This window comes from Triturus cristatus, chromosome 1_1, assembly GCF_964204655.1.
Source record: "Triturus cristatus chromosome 1_1, aTriCri1.1, whole genome shotgun sequence".
NCBI lineage: Eukaryota > Metazoa > Chordata > Amphibia > Caudata > Salamandridae > Triturus > Triturus cristatus.
The window spans coordinates 144,023,144-144,043,319 of NC_140579.1; the positions used below are offsets into that span (position 1 = coordinate 144,023,144).

At 45.5% G+C, this 20,176-nt stretch overlaps 1 protein-coding gene across 1 annotated transcript in view; it reads right to left on the minus strand.

Annotated features, from left to right (window-relative positions):
- Positions 1-17,696, minus strand: part of KIFC1 (kinesin family member C1) — a 149,537-nt gene extending 131,841 nt beyond the window's left edge. Inside the window, exon 1 of the mRNA XM_085623557.1 lies at positions 17,429-17,696. The gene's annotated coding sequence lies outside the window, so the exon portion shown is untranslated. The remainder of the gene's footprint in view (positions 1-17,428) is intronic.
- Positions 17,697-20,176: the final 2,480 nt, after the last annotated feature.

Genomic DNA, 20,176 nt, shown 5'->3' on the forward strand with positions numbered 1-20,176 from the left:
CCAGTGACCACGTGGAACCAGGAAGGAACCAGGCGATGTCGTGAAGATTGCAGGTGAAGGTGAAGCTTGTCGCTGCAGCCACGGGGACCAGGAGACGTCGAGGACGACCAGGACCAGGAGGCGAGCTGTCCCACGAAGGCTCTTGCTGTTGGCGGTGTCGAAGTTGAACTAGGACTCACCAAGCCTTGGCAAGCGGAACCCACGAAGAACGGAGGACTTGCTTCTGGTGCAGACCAGGAAGGTCTGGGGTGCTTCTCTTTTGCAAGGAAGCGGGAGCCAGTCTGGAGGAGCCAAACCAGCAGTGAAGATTTCAGGATGCGTCGTCACAGAGGCCACTAGCCAACGGGCAAGCAACCGGACAGGCGTGGCAAGCAGGAAAATGCAGAAGGGCCCCACGCAGGACTCGTGGAGTGTGGGGGGCTGATCTTCGGTGCAGATGGTGCTTGGCGCTTCTCAATCCCCGGTGCACAACTTCGAGGGTGCCTCAGAAGCTGCGCTGGAAGATACTAGCCACTTTTCCCAGGTAGCCGGTCCCACGTCTCTCGTCGCCTCCATGGATATCAGCTCGGCTGTGGATGTGGATCAGGGTCGGAGAAGTCTGGAAGTCAAGGCTCTGGTCGGGCTCTGCAGTCGGTCCCTCGTAGAACTTCAGCAAAGCAAAGGGTAGTCTCTTGATGGTGCCTGTTTGCACAGGGTAGCCACTCCTTGGCCACAAGGGAGATTCTTCAGTCTTCTTCTTTCGTCGAATGTCGAAGGTCCAGAGTTTCTGTTCAAGTTGCAGGTTCAGGATAATCTAATCTCCTGGGGCCCAGCTACCACTCTTATACTAATCTGGGGGGCTGGGTTACCTGCTAGGTCACGCCTTATGGGTGGGACCTGGGAGGGGGTGGTTACACCCCCTTCCCTTTGTCCAGTTTCGCGCCAGGACTGGGGCTGGAGTGCCCCAGCACCGGTTTGAACTGGACTATGCACGGGACACCTTGTGTGCCCCAGGCATGTCTCATTCTTTTCATCCCTCCCTGCCCCAATACACTTAGGCCTGTCTGGGGTGGTGCTCGCACCTCCCAAGGCAGGAAACCTTTTGTCCTAGCCTTCCTTGCCGGGATCACTCCCAGCAGCAGGAAGTCAGACTCGTGTCTGTGGCAGCAGCATCCATTTTGTGATGCTGGGGCTCTGGTTAACTTTAACCGGGTAAGTAGGTTACAACATGTCTTCTCCCTCTAGAAGGGAGGGATAATATCATCATCCCCAGAAATGGGATGGGGGTATTATTCCAAAGTGTTAGACACCTTACACGACATGTTTTGATAAAGCCAAACCATAGTTACCATAACCGTTTAAGATTATAAGGCACTTTAAGAGTATATGGTAGGCCATATCATAGAACAGCTATAAGGACATGGTTCCGAAAGCTGCAGACAGGCTCAGCTCATGCTAGAGCACCATCTCACATGTTACCAAGCACTCTGCCTCCAGGATTGTTAAGGCTTGCCATAGGAGTGGCTGATAGGTACACATGTGTCTATATGTAAGTTAGGTATAGGAATACTATACCTAAGCAAAGAGTGATTACACAACCTTGCCCCAGCTGAGTGATCAGCCAGTTGTGTCATAATGGAAGGCCAGGCCAGGGGTGGCATAATACATGCTGCAGCCCCTGGTAGGCCTAGGGTACACCTATGCCCTGTGTACCTAAGGTACACTGTACAGGGGCCAATAAGGTGATCCTATCCAAATGGGTTATGCACCTAAAGTACATAGTATCAATTTAGAGAGAGAACAGCAGGGCTGTGGGTCTGATTAGCAGGCCCACAGCCACATCTAAGTCGAAAACCAGTAAAGCAAAAGCAAAAAGTGGGGGTGAACATAGAAAGCAGACCCTACTCTCCTACAGTGAGTATCACCCTGTCCCAGAATTCCTAATTCCACAACGCAGAATATGGCGAAATTTCTAATGTTGTGTTCACTTCAAACTAGGTCACCTAAAGGTGTGCCCAACCTGACAGTGCAACACGCCTCCTGCATTGCTAATTTACTCACCTGTCCTGGTTCCAAGGGGCTCTGGAAAGGGGGTCAAATTCCTCTCCTGTGAGAGAAGCCAGATTTGCTTCTCATAGATGGTGGGCTCTTTAAAGCGCCTGCTTTGAAATGCTACTTTATCAGCCCTTCCTGTGGGAGGAGGTGATAACGCCTCTCCTTAGAGCAGGCATTGTTTCTGATCTCCTGTGAGCGAAGGCTTTCACCCCTGGGGGTCAGAAACTAGACTGTGGAAGCAGGCTGGACTGAATCAGTTGGCTAGCACACTAGAGCGCTGGGAGGTTTCAGGGGGTACCTCTAAGGTACCCTCTGGGTGCATGTATTAATAAACCCATCACTGGAATCAGGGTGGGTTTATTACTATGAGGTTTTAATACCAAACATCAAAGGTTTCAGTGAAGCCATTAAGCAGCTGGGGAACCTGTTTTGACCAGTGACCAGTACATATCTTAAGATGGTTTCCCTGCTCACGTGCAATATCTAGCAGTAGAAGTAGATATCACACGGGCATATCTGCTCGTGCAGATATGTCCTCACATAGAATATAAGGCACCCTGCCTTAGGGCTCAAGGTCAGCTATAGGGGTGACTTGTATATATTCTGCATTGACTTAGGCGTGACACACAGGAGTATATCACGTCGTATTTTCACTCATTATTTGCACCATGCCACTCAGCCTGCACTGGCAGTCTGTGTGGAATTTGTGTGCGGGTTCCTTAGGGTGGCAAAAGATATGCTGCTGCCGTTCGGGACCTTCTTTAATACCCCTGCCCTAGGTACCTGGAGTACCATTTACAAGGGACTTACAGTGGTGCTAAAGTCCTTGGCCGATTGTAGCACAATCAGACAACACCTTCTTTTAGGTAAAGCACAGTGGCACGAGGTCTGGTTAGCTGGTCTCTGTGCACTGTCAAGAGTCAAAAACCAGCATCTAGTAGCTAAAAAGGGAGACAGTGTGTGTGTGTGTGCATGTGTGTGTGGTAACTGCAACAAAAGCACAGTTTTCTAAACCGAACATTATGTTTGGTGGCATCAGAGGGTTCATAGTGTAGAGTTAATTGACTATCCTGTCCCAGTAGGCCTGGATGATCATGCACCCCCCAGACAGTGTGCATAAAAGTACTTTTTCCTTCCTTTGCAAGCATTTAATCTTGAAGAGTCTCCTCCCATGACAGTAGGCCCTGTGTAGGTTCTTGAGCTAGGTAGGCCTTTTTCCCAAGAGGCATTAAGGCAGTGTTGACAGTCAAATGCACCATTGAAGGTGTTATATATAGACAAACTGGCCCGGTCGGCATTCAATAGGATACCTACTTACAGAGAGCCATTGTGACTATCCTTATGCAGACAAGGAGTACTGTGGCTTTACCTCAAACATGAATTACAGTGCTTCAAAGCAGGCCATTTATGAACCCTCCTGCCACCATACAGGTAAAACGGTATGCATTATCCCCCTACAACTAGCCTGTCTAGGGACAGCAAGAGAGCCACACCCAAGGCATGCATTTACTCATTAACCATGAAGAGGTGGGAGGCCCAGGGTTATAGCCCAATGTTGGGGAGTGCAACACCATCGATATAGACCACTCAACATAATGTCACACCATGCCACCACACGGAGCACCATTCAGCCTCAACACTCCAGAAGAAGGCATCTCGAACCTCTAAGAGGGTTTTTACTTAAACATATCAAATCAAATCAAACCAAGCTTTATTCGATTTTGAGAATTAAAATCATAAAAGCAAACATATTAATAAATACAACAGCTAAGAATAGAAGCATTGGTTACATATAAAATACATCGTTATACTGTAAATGCAGAACGTGTGAGAGATGATGAAAATATGTTCATAAAATACATCTGATCCAAAAGAGGGAAAGTTTCATGAACGAATAATGTCGCCCTGACTGATTCCAACCTGTGTCGAATTTAAAAATTTAATTATTTACACATTTTCTAGCTCGTAACACGCCCTTTAAAAAACCCAACACTGATCCAATGCAATAACAATTTTCCAGCTTCTGTAAATACATGAGTGCAGGGCGGCATTGCCTCCATCCACCTTGTTTTAAAAAGGGAATCAACCATCTACGCCTTTCATTAATATAAAATTTACAAAATAAAATGACATGTATAGTAGATTGCGGTGAGATATTGTCGCATGGGCAGCAGCAAAGTTCCCTCGACCAATCATTAATTTTAGGGTGGGTGGTTAGGCGATAAAAAGACCCAAATCTAAATCTGGATAGCAAATATCTGTCATACCCTCCTGCAACCCATGCTAGGTATGGTTGGATCTCGCATGTTACAGTAATAATTTGGTGATTAATCACCGTGATTTTATTCAATTCTTGGGCTAGCCTGACTTCTTCTAAGTGAGACATGCAAGTTTTTTTGAGGTCCTTTCGATTAAAAGAATTCATATTTTCAGGTAAAAAATAAAAGTCTGGGCGGTCAATATCATGCATGAACTTTTTGACATATTTGAGCCAGGGTATTTTATCCACATTATCCAAACTCATGGCGTCCATAATAATGTCCCTATTTAAGCCAGTGCTAACTGAAGTCCAAATTCTGTGCCATAACAAGATTGGTTGGATTTTAATTAAGTCAGAGATATAAACTACTCCGAGCTCGCTGTGGCAGTTAAAAACTGAAGTGCTAACTGGAACCCCCAGGATATACCTTAAAAACCCATTTTCAATGTATTGTAGCGAAGCACAATCATGGAAGCCCCAAATGGCCGCCCCGTAAATGGCTGTGCTGACGCATTTCGCTTGATAAATTTTTATTAATATTACGGGCGGCCTTTTCCCCAGTTTTTTCGAGAAGTTTTTTAAAGCGGCGATGGACTTCATAAAAAGTAGGCTTCTGGCCTTGACTGCTGCGGTCCATGTGCCGGTTCTGTTAAAAAGGACGCCCAGATAGCTGAACCGGTCAGTACTTTCCACCCTATCTCCACCCGCCTGATAGCTTCTGGCTTTATTAGTGGTCCCCCCGCAGGCCATGACAAAACTTTTCTTAGCATTTAACCTCAGGCCCAGCCTATCCATAAAACTCGTATAAAAAGAAAGAGCCCTTTGGAGGCCAACCTGTGTACGAGCCATGAGCACCGCATCATCGGCGTAAAGGAGGGAGGCTATCGGGCGTGCGTGTACCCTCGGGGGATCCCTGGTGTGTGACACCAACTCCTGTTCCAGGGCGTTCGTATAGAGTGAGAACAGGAGAGGTGCCAAAACGCAACCTTGCCTGACGCCCCTCTCCACCTTAAAAAATGCAGAACACTCGCCCTTCAATCCATAACGGACTTTTGCCCTTGCGCCAGAATACAGCTGTCTCAAAAAAAGTATTATCACAGGGTCGACTTTTAACGCATTAAGGACTTCCCACAGCTTATCATGTATTACACAGTCGAAAGCGGCTGTGAGGTCGACAAAAGCCAGGTAGAGTTTCCCTGTCTTTGCCTGTGTATATTTACCAATTAATATACTGAGATTCAGGATCTGCTCATTAGTACCTAACCCAGCTCTAAAACCATATTGCACATTGCTTAAAATGTAGTTTTCTTCTACCCATGCTTGTAAATGATCTAGGACAATTCTACCGGCGATCTTCATAAGGGAGACCAGCAGGGATATTGGACGGTAGCAGGCGGGGTTCCCTCGCTCACCCTTTTTAAAAATGGGAACTATGATCGATTCTGACCAAGTCTCAATAAAGCCTTTTTCGCAACAGGCTTGTAGGACCCTTGTCAGGATGGGACCCCACACCTCAAGGTTTGATTTATAGAGGTCTATAGGTATCCCATCTGGGCCCGCGGCCTTGCCTCCACTACTGGCCTTCACTGCCGCATTGACGTCCTGAAGTGAAATATGAAGGTTGACAGGCCTGAATTTCTGTTTCCCTCTAGCAGTATCTTGTTCCTCGTCAGTGGGCACCCCGTCACCCTCTATTGAATACACATTGGAGAAAAAAAATCTAGCCAGGTTCTCTCGTCGATTGCCACCTCCATAGTTGGTTCTTCCAGGTTATTAACTAAGAATGGGGCATTCACAGCCGACCAAAATTTGGAGCTGTCTTTACTCTCGGCGGCCTCGCATAGATTTCTCCAAGCATTGTCTTTCAATTTATTCACCCTGGATTTTCTAGCGTCATTATACAATTTCCTACAGGCCCTAATCTCACTACTGTCTCTTTCGGGTCTATGCAGAGCTTTCTTCAGATTTGAATAACATCTGGTGCAATCCTGGTCGAACCATCCCTTCCTAGGATTACCTGTACCTCTGCATTCCCTGGACAATGTGCTTTTCACAACCTCGGTGATACAGTCAAAAGCTTTTAAAACATCATCATGCGACGGGTTATCACTTAGACATGTTGTAATTGGATCTATTGCCTTGGAAACTATTTCATTGTTGAGCTCTGCAGGGTCCCGGTTAGCCCAGCGTATGGCATAGCCATTCTTCCTGCCCAACTCAATATTCTGCAACCATGCCATACTGGTACATAATTTTCGAGACGCGCTATTAGCGACGGCTATGTTCACACTGATGGCCAAATGATCACTCATGGTATTTTGGTGAATTTTGTAACCTTTCACATAATTAGCGTGGTGATTGGGGGTAAGAATAAAATCAATGATTGATTTGGCACCTCTACCAATGAATGTATGGCCAAAATCCACCTTGGGCGTGCATAAGCAGTTAGAGAAGCCAAAGTCGTATTTAAACATGAGCTCATTTAAGAGCTCACCTTTGGCTGTGTGCTGAAAGTGGACTGGAGGATCATTCTTATTCAGAGTTAGGCCGCATTTACCCGCATCTATAAGTGGGCACAAGCTAGTATTGAAGTCACCACCCCAAATGGGGATTAGAGTTATGTCACCTCTTAATTTTAGGTTATTAATATCCCTACTAAGCTTTTCTAATACAGACCCCAACTGATCCTTTTCCACATTATTATAGAAATTAATCAGAACCAAAACAGTACACAGATCCATATGAATTAAGACGATTTGATAAAAAATTTCTGCACACACCATATCTATATTACGTACCCCCAACAAGTTAGACACATATACACAAAGCCCCCCTTTTGGTCTGCCAAAAGATGATCGAATAGCAGGAGTGTGGTATGTTTTAAAGCCATTAATGTGGACTCCGTCGATTACCCAGGTCTCTTGTAGGCATAAGATATTAAAATTGCTAACAAAGTCCAGCCAGGCGGGGTCATTCACTTTTTGCTTTAGGCCTGCCACATTCCAAAAGCAAATACTACAAATCCCAGCATGATGGTCAATAAGATCCACAGTAGTCCCCAAAGTGATATTTTTACTAGCTTGGGTGCTGCCTCCATCGTCCACTTGTTCCGGCACAGACTGGTCCAGTGAAGTTGGTGCACCCCATATTGTGCTAGTAGGACAGGAAGGCACCCTCAGGGGTTGTAAACTTTTAGTTGGTGGTCATTCATTCTCGTCTAGGGTAGATAAAGGGGCAAATCTATTTGAGACAACTAAATTGTGGTAAGGGCCCTCCTTATTCCAACAATGCAGGCCTTGGTTTTCAACAGGATTTTTAAATGGCAAGCGGTAAAAAAAGTCCAACTGGCGGACTTGGATACTAGTGCTAGTAAGGTTCAGATGTAGGAATCTTGACAAGATTTCATTAACAAGAGCTGGTGAACCTAACGATAATACTATACAGTCTCCTTTATACGGTTTGCAGTTAGTTCCAACCCAGTCCACTCGCCTCACCATTTTAAATTCCCCGAAGAGTGCATTTGTTAAACCAGTCCTGTTTCCCAACCAATTTAGGGTTTTATTTCTTAAGGCAGGCCAGGTTTCATTAGCTGCCGGATCCAGTTTGGGTACATTGGCTAGGATGATAGTATATGGTGTTGCAGCCGGAGGGAGGTTAAGTGTTTGGGCTCTATTAATCGCCATCTTATTGACATCTTCTCCCCCCGTCCGTCTATCAAGGGGGTTATAGCCTGCCCTACCCGACTCATTATGCCTGGAAGGTTTGCCATTTACTAAGGGACTGATAGTAGTAGTCGTGGAGCCGTGATTAGACGAGTCCGGATGACCATTTTGCCCCAAAGCTGCTAGTGCGCCCGTATCGGGCCGCACGACAGTTCCGCTCGAGCCCTCCCTCTCTACTCGATCGTAACCACCTGTTGGCCTCTGGGGTGCCGTACCAGCCCCTAGGGCAGTAGAGGGTTGGGCCGCGAGCAATTTATCCAAGCATTTTTCCATTTTCTCTATCCTAGTTGAAAAAGTGTTTAGTGATTTTGTCACAAATTCCTTTAAATCTTTAATGATTATCATTAGATTAGACGATTCGCATGTAGAATCACTACACGTCTTTTCCCCTTCATTGCACTTGGTATGCCTAAGTATTTTTGTGCATTATATTTAACATTTTTTTTGTTTCCCCTGGCACTTTTTTGGTTGAATCCTAGTTTGTGTAGGGGTAGAATTGGGGTGCGGGTGGATTACGATCACATCCTCATATAATACTTTAGGCATGAGTATCAGTCTTAAGATGATGCCTGGTCCTATTAGCAATATCATCTCTGTACACAGTCTTTGGCATCTATGCAAAAGCTGGAGGGCACCGCTCCACCATGTGTTCAAGGAAAGCCTGTTTGTGCACATTAACCTCCATTGCCAGGTACCAAAAGACACTCTATAATGATGCTCGGAGGACGGAGTCTACCAGTTAAATACAGGATGGTGAAGATTGACCAGTTGATCCAGTACAGAAAATCCTATCCTAACTAAAGGAGGGGGTCAAGCAATTCAGGGACTGAGATAATTGGATCAGCTGTGTAAAAGAGAGTGCCATGCTCATCTAACATGTTTTTTATTCTCAGTCCCATTTCTCAACATAAAGCCAAGATACTGGTCATTTCATTTATCTGAGCAAACTAGTCATCCAAACTAGACAGGGATCCATGTGGCCACAAATATGAACCATACCGGTCCAAGCTGTGCTTCACTCTCCAGAAACGAGAGCCCCATAAACTGTGCTAATTCCATGAATCTCTCTCATATGACACTGGTAGATCAAACCCTAGATACCCTCGCTAGTCGTACTTTATAATTTCTGCTGTCTAGTTATCCGACTCATCATTAAAGAAGTCTCCAACTATGCGTATGGATGGTGGCGCTTCCAACTGTAAAGAGCCTATCTTGTGCTTGATTTTCTGTAGTTGCAGTGGTGCATCCATGTTAAATACAGTGTACTTTTCCTGTTCCTTAAAAACAGAATAGCCACCAGGTCTAACCAGGTTTTGAGCACTGTAAACAGAGGGTGGGGACTATTTGATAGTGCAGCAACTCCATGATGGAAGCCTCTACATCCACCAGAAAAACATTCCCTTACAAATATTTACAGTCTCAGCCTTTGAAATGTGTCTCCTGCAGCAGGATCCAGTCCGGACCGTGCTTTTAAAAAAAAAAAAAATTTTAATAACATTTTGCACATTTTAAGCATACAAACAAAGCAGTGCTCGTACGTCAATAAAAGGTGGTTGCCAACAGTACAGAGTTTAGTACCCAACAGCAAAGAAGAGACAGATGAGTGTATCACAGTGACCACAAGAAGTCGTACGGCAGTGTCTATAGACAAGGCGTATCGATGGCGAGGAGTCTTACCATCGGAAGGCATGCATGTGAACAGTTCAGATATAGTGCAGTTTGAACCAAACTGGGGACATAACAATACAACAAAAGGAGGACAACTTAATTCAAGGAAGGGTAAGCGAGTCGCTTGAGACCTGCTACCGTGTCTAGTGTAGCCAGGGGGGCCCAAATCCATCAGGACCCAGTGACGATGAAGTTCTGAAACAGAAGGATCATATCAGTCTGGAAGTCAGCATTACTCAACACCCCTGCCGGTGGGGGATGAACTGCGGGTATCAGCCCCAGGCATCGTTCTCGGATCCCCTGTGTTAGTGACCATTTCCTGGAGCTTCAAAACCATGGTGTCCCACTGAGGCGCTAGGGGGAATTTACGAGTGCCAAGCAGGTCCTCCCTACGTAATGCCACCAGTCTATGCACAGGCGTGTCAAACGCCTTTATGCTGGAATGCAGGCAACTTCGCCGATCAGTATGCTCACCAAACAAGGTCCGCTGCTTTGGATATCTCCATCAGTGGAAGTTCTGCTACTCTCAAATGTGGGACCCTTCCCCCAAATTATAGACTGTTTAATTAATTTTAAATTTCTGCATACAGTATCATACATCTGTGCAATTACACAGGATGAGGCAGGTGGATGCCACGAGTTGAGTGCGCCGCACACAAAGAAGATTTTCTGCATTTAGCATGCAAGTGCCCTAATGTTCCACCTTTCTGGTCTGATGTCCGACACTGTTGCACGGATCACAGGCGTTGCACCCAAGCGCATGCCTGTCTGGTCCCGCTCCAAGGACATCTGGTCCTCCCTTGTAGCCTACGTGGTGGCACGGGAGAGCACGGCTGATGAAGCGGATGCTCTTGCTTCTCGGAATGCTTGATCCAGACTCCCCTTGATTGCGACTGGGTGGGGAGCAGCACTTCCTCCCACCCAGGCGCCTCCACCTTGCGCTGAGCTTGACCTCCCTATAAGTGCTGTGTCATACGACGCCATTTTGACCTGAGGTTATTGATGACGCTACTGCTATTGGTATTACTGCCTGTATAACTCCTACATCACGCTGAGTGGCTGGTTCTTTTTTTCCTTCCAGTCCCTTCTTCCTCCCCTGCTTTTCCTGGCTGCACTGTATATTATTTTGGAACTATATGCATTGTCGATTCCGCTGTGTAGAGCTTGTAGCCCTATGCTTGTTTTGTCCGTTTATTATAAAATTCAATAAACAATAAAAAAAAAATACATATGTACATATATTATACACACACACACAAAAAACAGACAGACCCAGCCCTATACTGACAACTCAAGAGACGTACAGCACAATTGCTAGACCCTGCATTGTCACCCAACCATAAGATCCAGGACACAGACAAATAATATGTTCAACAGATTCCTCCATAAAACCAAACAGATGACAGGACTTGGATGGGAAACTATTTGAATTACTAGAACCCTCAAATTGACACAGTGAGAAATTACAAGTTAGGTAATCCTGTTTTATGCAGAGGTATGACTATTGTATAATGTGCATTTCTATATTTCCCAAATGTCATCAAGTCAACTGCTCTGGCATGCTTCCTGAGATTGTTTTATCAAATTCTTACACTCAAGGCGAGGCAATTTCATACGGACTGGTAGTGGACGCAAGGTATTTGCAATGATAGCCCAGTTTAGAAGTGTCATCACTTGTATATCAAAATTATTAATGAATCCTCATCAGCCACCATACAATCAGCAGATGTAATTTAGCACTGTGGAAAAGTATCTTGAAGTTATCGATGAGAAAGATAGTTCCAATCTTATATTGCAGTGCGGAACAGATGAGTGGAGATTCAATAAACATTCTATTTCTTAAATATATATTTTAGTAAGATCGTCAATGTTTTAACTGTAGATTACTGATCCATATAATAGAGAGGGAACTAATTTCAGACGATCACCTATAACGATTGACAAATTGCACGTTTGAAAATCTTCTAATTAGACAATAACTTGAGCCTTACATTTCATGTTTAAAATATGGCTTGACCATGTAAACTAAATATCTAAGCCCAAGTAATTATGTCGCAACTTCTTCCAATATATTGTCATTGACTTCAATGGTTAGACTGTTATGAGATTTGCCAGAAACCTTGATTTTTGTCCTTCCAGGATTGACTTGTAGATCATTTTCCGAACTGAATGTCTGCAAGTTAAATAATTGTGACCTGATGGAGTCAGAGAGAAAATAATATCCTCTGCATTGGCCAAGTATCTGACTGCTGTACCCCCTACCTTTAGAGAGTGTCACTGCGGTTTAGGAATGATGATAAATCTGCTATATAGTGAGAAAAGGAGCAGCGCTAATATACAGCCTTGGTCGAGGCCGTTTGCTGTCAGTATCTTGGTTGACAAGAAACTTTGTTAACTTGACTGGAAGTCAGTTTGTATCATGCATAGATATTAGAAAACGTAATAAAAACTAATTCCCAGTTTTGATCATTTTTCCCATAGATTTCTCCGAATAAACTTTATCGGTTGCTGAAAAATAATTTAATATAGTAAGATTTCTCTTTATAGTTATACTTACTAAAAGTTTAAGGGAATGATATTGTCAACCATTGTGCACCCAGGTCTAAAACCAGATTGATTAAAAATAATTAATTTAAAATCTGTAGCCCACGCATATATATTATCTGATTTAAATTTTGTGAAGAGTGTTCCTTCAGCTTTAAGAGAGGAGATAATTGCTTGGATCCCTCTTCGAACCTTTTTCTGTACAAAAGCGTATAACGGACCTGCTCCATGAAAATGGAATAGTGTCTGATTCTAGGACGCATATCAATAAAGCACAGAGTACAGGGAACACATTCTGTATGGTCCAATGTCTGGTAGCATAACGAATTAGGAGAGCCACCTGACCCGTCTAACTCCAATCTGGGATGCAAATTTGATTCGGACCTCTCTTTTCCTTCTCGCAGTGACCACTGTTAGTTTTCACTTTTAATTACTCAAAAAAAAAATATTTGATATTCTACCAGACAACATTTGCATGTTCATTCACTCATCATCACTGCCAGACTAGACTATACAAACGCTTTATATCTTTGACCGCCTCAATACTTAGTCCCCGGCTACAGGCGCTACAAAAGGCAGCAGCTAGGCCAAGATGCCACGCTAGTAGTCAATCACCCCTTGCTGGAAACTGCTTACTGGGGTTTTGTGCAGAAGATGGTCTGGTTTAAAAGTCTGGTGCTGAGAAAGCCTTTGAAGAAAAGAAAAAAAAAAAAACACTCCCTAAACGACAGACTTATTCACTAACATCTAAGGAGGTCAATGAAAGCTTCTAATTTGCTTCTTTAAAAGATTTCGATGGCTCAAAAGATTAGGAAAGGAGGTCGCTCCACATTTCTCTTAGGGTGAGGCTCAAGCTTCGATTTACCCTCTGTATCATCTTCTTAACATTGTTTCAAAAACAGCTGTAAACTTGAGGTTTTTTTTAAATATCCAACTTGCACATTTCTTGGCTGGTTATTGCTCTGCTTACATAGTGCTGGAAGGTCCTTGTCTGGGAAGCTGCAGCGCTCTACAAATCATTCATTATTGATTTCCAGATCGCACCATATAAAAGCAGTCACGAGGACAATTAATGTGCCAACAATGACCTCATATTACAGGCATAAAAAATTATTACCGAGCACAATGCTGGCAGCAGCACCAGCCACGGAGTACAGGCATAGAAAACCACAGGCGAGAGAGCCCTTCCCGCACCATTAGTGATCCCCAGACTGCAGACAGATAAAACCAAGGACAAGCCCAGTCCCAGCACTAACCCCAGATTACAGGCAGATATCACCAGTCACTACCCAAGTGCCAGATCTAGCACTGCCCCCCAGATTACAAGCAAATATCAACAGTGATGAGCTCAATGCTTGCACTAGCCGCTAGATTACAGGCAGCTATCACCAGTGTCAAGATCAATGCTTACACTAGCACTGACCCCGGATTACAAACAGATATCACCAGTGACAAGCTCAATGCTTGTCCTGGTCGCTAGATTACAGGCAGATATCTGCAGTGACGAGCTCAATGCTTGCACTAGTCGCTAGATTACACGCAGATATCACCAGTGACGAGCTCAATGCTTGCACTATCACTGACCCCCAGATTACAATCAGAAATCACCAGTCAGGAGCTCAAAGCCTGCACTAGCACTGACCACCAGAACACAAGCAGGTCTCACCAGTGTCAAGATAAATGCTTGCACTAGCACTGACCCCCGGATTACAAGCAGATATCACCAGTCAGGAGCTCAAAGCCTGCACTAGCACTGACCACCAGATCACAAGCAGGTCTCACCAGTGTCAAGATCAATGCTTGCACTAGCACTGACCCCCGGATTACAAGCAGATATCACCAGTCAGGAGCTCAAAGCCTGCACTAGCACTGACCACCAGAACACAAGCAGGTCTCACCAGTGTCAAGATAAATGCCTGCACTAGCACTGACACCCGGATAACAGGCAGATATCACCAGTCAGGAGCTCAATACCTGTACTAGCACTGCCCCCCAAATCACAAGCAGGTATCACCAGTGAGGAACTCAATGCCTGTTATAGCATTGCCCCCCCATATCACAAGCAGGTATCACCAGTGACTACCCCTGTGCAAGAACTAGCACTAACCCAAAGATTACACGCAGATATCACCAGTCAGGAGCCCAATGCCTGCAACTAGCACTGACTCCCAAAATACAAGCAAGTATCACCAGTGATGAGATCAATGTTTGCACAAGCCGCTAGATTACAGGCAGCTATCACCAATGTCAAGATCAATGCTTGCACTAGCACTGACCCGAAGATTACAGGCAGATATCACCAGCCATGAGCTCATTGCCTGCACTAGCACTGACCCCCAGATTACAGTAACGAGCCCAATGATTGCACTAGCCGCGTCTTTACAGGCCGCTATCACCAGTGACGAGCCCAATGCTTGCACTAACCGCTAGATTACAGGCAGTTACCACCAGTGTCAAGATCAATGCTTGCACTAGCACTGACCCGAAGATTACAGGCAGATATCACCAGCCATGAGCTCGTTGCCAGCACTAGCCCTGGCCCCCACATTACAGGCAGATATGACCAGTGACGAGCTCAATGCTTGCACTAGCACTGACCCCCAGATTACAGGCAGAAATCACAAGTGGCGAGGTCAATGCTTGCAATAGTCGCTAGATTAAAGGCAGATATCTGCAGTGACGAGCTCAATGCTTGCACTAGCACTGACCCCAAGATTACAAGCAGAAATCACCAGTGACTAGCTCAATGCTTGCACTACTACTGACTCCCAGATTACAAACCGATATCGCCAGTGACAAACTCAATGCTTACCCTGGTGGCTAGATTACAGGCATATATCTGCAGTGACGGGTTCAATGCTTACACTAGCACTGACCCCCAGATTACAGGCAGATATCAGCAGTGAGGTGCCCAATGCTTGTACTAGCCATTACTAGCCCTAGCCCCCAGATTACAGACAGATGTCACCAGTGAGGAGCCTAATACTTGCACTAGCTGCTCGATTACAGGCAGAAATCACCAGTGACTAGCTCAATGCTTACACTAGCATTGACCCACCGATTACAGGCAGATGTCACCAGTGAGGAGCTCAATGCTTGCAATAGCTGGTAGATAACAGGCAGAAATCACCAGTGACTAGCTCAATGCTCATACTAGCATTGACACCCAGATTACAGGTAAATATCATCAGTGAGGTGTCCAATGCTTGCACTAGCCATTACTATCACTGACCCCCCAGATTACAGGCAGAAATCGCCGGCGAGGTGCCCAATGCGTGCACTAGCCATTAGTAGCCCTGGACCCCAGTTTACAGGCAGAAATCACCAGTGACGAGATCAATGCTTGCACTAGTCGCTAGATTACAGGCAGATGACACCAGTGACTAGCTCAATGCTTACACTAGCATTAACCCCCAGATTACAGGCAGATGTTACCAGTGAGGAGCTCCACGCTTGCACCAGCTGGTAGATAACAGGCAGATATCACCAGAGACGAGTCCAGTGCTTGAACTAGCCATTACTAGCCCAGGCCCCCAGATTACAGACAGAAATCACCAGTGACGAGCTCAGTTGCGTTCACTAGTCGCTAGATTACAGGCAGATATCTACAGTGACGAGCCCAATGATTACACTAGCACTGATCCCCAGATTACAGGCAGATAGCACCAGTGAGGTGCCCAATGCTTGCACTAGCCATTATTAGCCCTGGACCCCAGATTACAGGCAGAATCGCAAGTAAAGTGCCCAATGCTTGCACCAGCCATTACTAGGCCTGGCCCCCAGATTACAGACAGAAATCACTAGTGATGTGCTCAATTGCTTGCACTAGTCGCTAGATTACAGGCAGATATCACCAGTAACGAGCTCAATGTTTGCACTACCACTGACCCCCAGATTACAAGCAGATATCACCAGTGACGAGCGCAATGCTTGCACTAGTCATTACTAGCCCTGCCCCCCAGATTACAGACAGAAATCACCAGTGACGTGCTCAATTGCTTGCACTAGTCGCTAGATTACAGGCAGATGACACCAGTGACTAGCTCAATGCTTACACTAGCATTGACCCCAGATTACAGGCAGATATATGCAGTGACGAGCTAAATGCTTGCACTAGCAACGACCTCCAGATTACAGGCAGATGTCACCAGTGAGGAGCTCAATGCTTGCACTAGTCGCTAGATTACAGGTAGATAGCTGCAGTGACGAGCTCAATGCTTGCACTAGCACTGACCCCCAGATTACAGGCAGATGTCACCAGTGAGGAGCTCAACACTTGCACTAGCTGGTAGATAACAGGCAGATATCACCAGCGACGAGTCCAGTACTAGCACTGTCCCCCAGATTACAGGCAGATATCACCAGTGACGAGCTCAATGCTTGCACTAGTCGCTAGATTACAGGCAGATAGCTGCAGTGAAGAGCTCAATGCTTGCACTAGCACTGACCCCCAGATTACAGGCAGATGTCACCAGTGAGGAGCTCAACACTTGCACTAGCTGGTAGATAACAGGCAGATATCACCAGCGACGAGTCCAGTAATAGCACTGCCCCCCAGATTACAGGCAGATATCACCAGTGACGAGCTCAATGCTTGCACTAGTCTCTAGATTACAGGCAGATAACTGCAGTGACGAGCTCAATGCTTGCACTAGCACTGACCCCCAGATTACTGGCAGATATCACCAGTGAGGTGTCAATGTTTGCACTAGCCATTACTAGCCCTGGCCCCCAGATTACAGTCAGAAATCACCAATGACGAGCTCATTGTTTAAACTAGCTGCTAGATTACTGGCAGATGACACCAGTGACTAGCTCAATGTTTGCACTAGCATTGACCCCCAGATTACAGGCAGATGTCACGAGTGAGGAGCCCAATGCATGCACTAGCTGGTAGATAGCAGGCAGACATCACCAGCGACGAGCTCCGTGCCAGCACTAGCATTGACCTCAGATTACAGGCAGTCATCACCAGTGAGGAGCTCAATTCCTGCATTAGGTGCCAGATTGCAGATATTGAAAGGCACTGCGAGAGAACCAAATGCCTGCAACATTAATGAACCTCCCTATTTAGAACTGCAAGATTATGAACCTCTGATGTGCGCAATTCCTGCAGGAACACAGAAGCTAACGTAGGTCTCACTGACACTTGCTGTGGGGTTGTCCAGTCATGCACAGGCACTGATCTTTCAGTCCTTACCTCCAGGCGTGAACGTCTACGCTCCTCCGATCGCTGCTGAGTCTCGGGTTAAGTAGGTGTCCTGGGCTCTGCCTGCTCCCCGGGCACTGCTGCTCCGCTTCCCGGGCTCTGTCCCCCTCTTCCCTCACGCCCAGGCACCTTCGGCTCCCCCTGCTGCCCTCCCCCTGCGATCCGCAATTCCCCCTCCCAGGCTTCGATCCTCTGTTCTCCCAGACTCTCTCCTCCTGCTCACTTCAGCCTCTCCCCTCCCCTTTCCACCCTCCGCACCAAAGTTTCAAAATTTCAAAAACAAGCACCCGCTGTCGAGCAAACGTTGCTCGGCCAATCGCTGCTGGCTTTCACCTCTTCCGGGCATCGGCAGCCAACGGCGGACGAGAACAGGGCCTTGAGGAAATACGTATGGTCGACTTCCCATTTCAGCACCCAAGTCCCGCCCTACAGGTTACTGACACGCCGGTTGCGTGGAGCTGCTGTCAAGTGCTGTAGAAACAGAAAAAAGCTGTGAACCGTGTAATCGATCTACGCAAACGTGGCCGCCATGTTAGATCGGGGTGATTTATTTATTTAATGCAATGTAATAGAACTATTGAAGTGCCTTCCCAGTGTGTTCTTGTGTTTTGAGTGTCTGCCATTTATTGCAGTATTATACCTATACTTGTACTTTGTACGTTTTTATAACATGTACACGCCACTTTTTCCTCTTGTAACGTATCGTTTGCTACCTCTTGCATTTTGCTTGCTCTTGATACATGCACAATTGTCACTATTGCCTCATTTTTATTTTATTTTATTTAATGCGTTTTTATATAGCGCGGACTTTACCCGAAGGTGTCAGAGCGCTTCACAATAGGAGCAGTAATGATACATAAGGAGAAAAATTACAAGTGAGCATGTTACAAAATCAAACGGTACGTTACATGAGGCGATAGTGACAATTGTGCAAGTATCAAGAGCAAAGAAAATACAAGAGGTAGCAAACGATACGTTACAAAAGGAAAAAGTGATGTGTGCAGGTTAAAAGAGCATACAAAGTACACGTAGAGGTAAAAAATAAAAATTGCAATAAATGGCAGACACTCAAAACACTAAAACAAAAGTTATGTTACATGAGGCAGTGGTGGACGTTGTGCATGTATCAAAAACACACAAAATAGAAGAGGTAGCAAACGATACGTTGACAAAAGGAAAAAGTGACAAGTGTGCATGTTACAAAAGCGTTCAAAATACAAGTACAAGTATGATACTGCAATAAATGGCAGACACTCAAAACACAAAAACACACTGGGAAGGCACTTCTATAGGCATGGAGAACAGAATTTCCTATAATGGAAGGACTTCCTTCAGAAAATAGAAGGCGTGAATTAAATTTGGAAGTGTCTTTGGAGGAGGAGAGCTTTGAGGTCAGTTTTGAAGGCCTGGGAAGAGCTGGTGGTCCGGAGCTGAGGCGGAAGTGAGTTCCAGATTCTCACCGCGTTGCCTGAAAAGGATTGGGCCATCGATCTTTCCTTCTTGAAAATGGAAGGTTCAAGCAATACATTTTCTGCATTACGTGATGGTCTTGAGCCTCCAGAGAGTTTCAGTTTATCCGCCAGGTAGCGAGGGGAGGAGGAGTGCAAGGCTTTGTGGGTGATACAGGCAGTCTTGTAGATAGATCTTGCCTCTATGGGAAGCCACCGGAGGGTGGATAAAATGGGTGTGATGTGGTCGCTTCTTTTGGCCCCATATATGAAGCGAGCTGCTGAATGGAGAACAGACTTCAGGGGGGACAGGTGGGATTTGGGGAGGCCAGTAAGAAGAGAATTGCAGTAGTCCAATCTGGAGAGAACCAGCGATTGGACCAGGGTTTTAAGGTCGTGCTCCGGGAAGAAGCGACGAATCCCCCAAAGAAGGCGCAGTTGGTATCGAGCAGACTTTGCAATGGAATCGATGTGGGAGAGTAGATTGAGTTTTTTGTCGAGTATGACACCAAGGGATTTTGCGCTCTCGACAATGATGGGTTTATTGTTCAGTAGATTAATCTGATCCATCCATGAATGCACTGGGGGAGGAGAAAGTGAGGAGGAGAGGAGGAGGAATTCAGTTTTGGAGGGATTCAGGATCAGATGATGAGTTAACATCCAGTTTTGAATGGAGTCGAGAGTAGAGCTTAGGAAGGAGAGATCGTGAGTGGAGATTTGAGTGTCGTCCGCATATAGATGATAGTGGATCCCGGATTTACTCAGGAGATTTCCCAACGGTTCTAAATAGAGATTGAACAGTGTGGGTGCAAGTATAGAGCCTTGAGGAACACCTTGACCGACCGCCAAAGGAGATGAAAGACTGTTCGCTATTTTGATCATTTGGGATCTATCAGAGAGGAAGGAGGCAAACCATTTGAGCACAGTGCCCTCCATGCCCATTCTCTGTTGAAGGGTGTTAAGGAGAGTGTTGTGATTGACAGTAACATAACGTTTGCTTTTGTAACATGCTCACTTGTAATTTTCTCCTCATGTATCATTACTGTTCCTATTGTGAAGCGCTCTGACACCTTCCGGTAAAGTCCGCTCTCTATAAAAACGCATTAAATAAATAAATAAATAAGAGCGCTTCACAATAGAACCAAGTAGGTTACATGAGGATAGTCATACATATTTACACGTTACAGAAACAAACGAGAAACAAGAACAGGTCAAATAAAACAATAGACAAAAAACACAAAAAAACACAAGATTGTACAGACATAGATCACAAGTTTACAATAATGAAAGA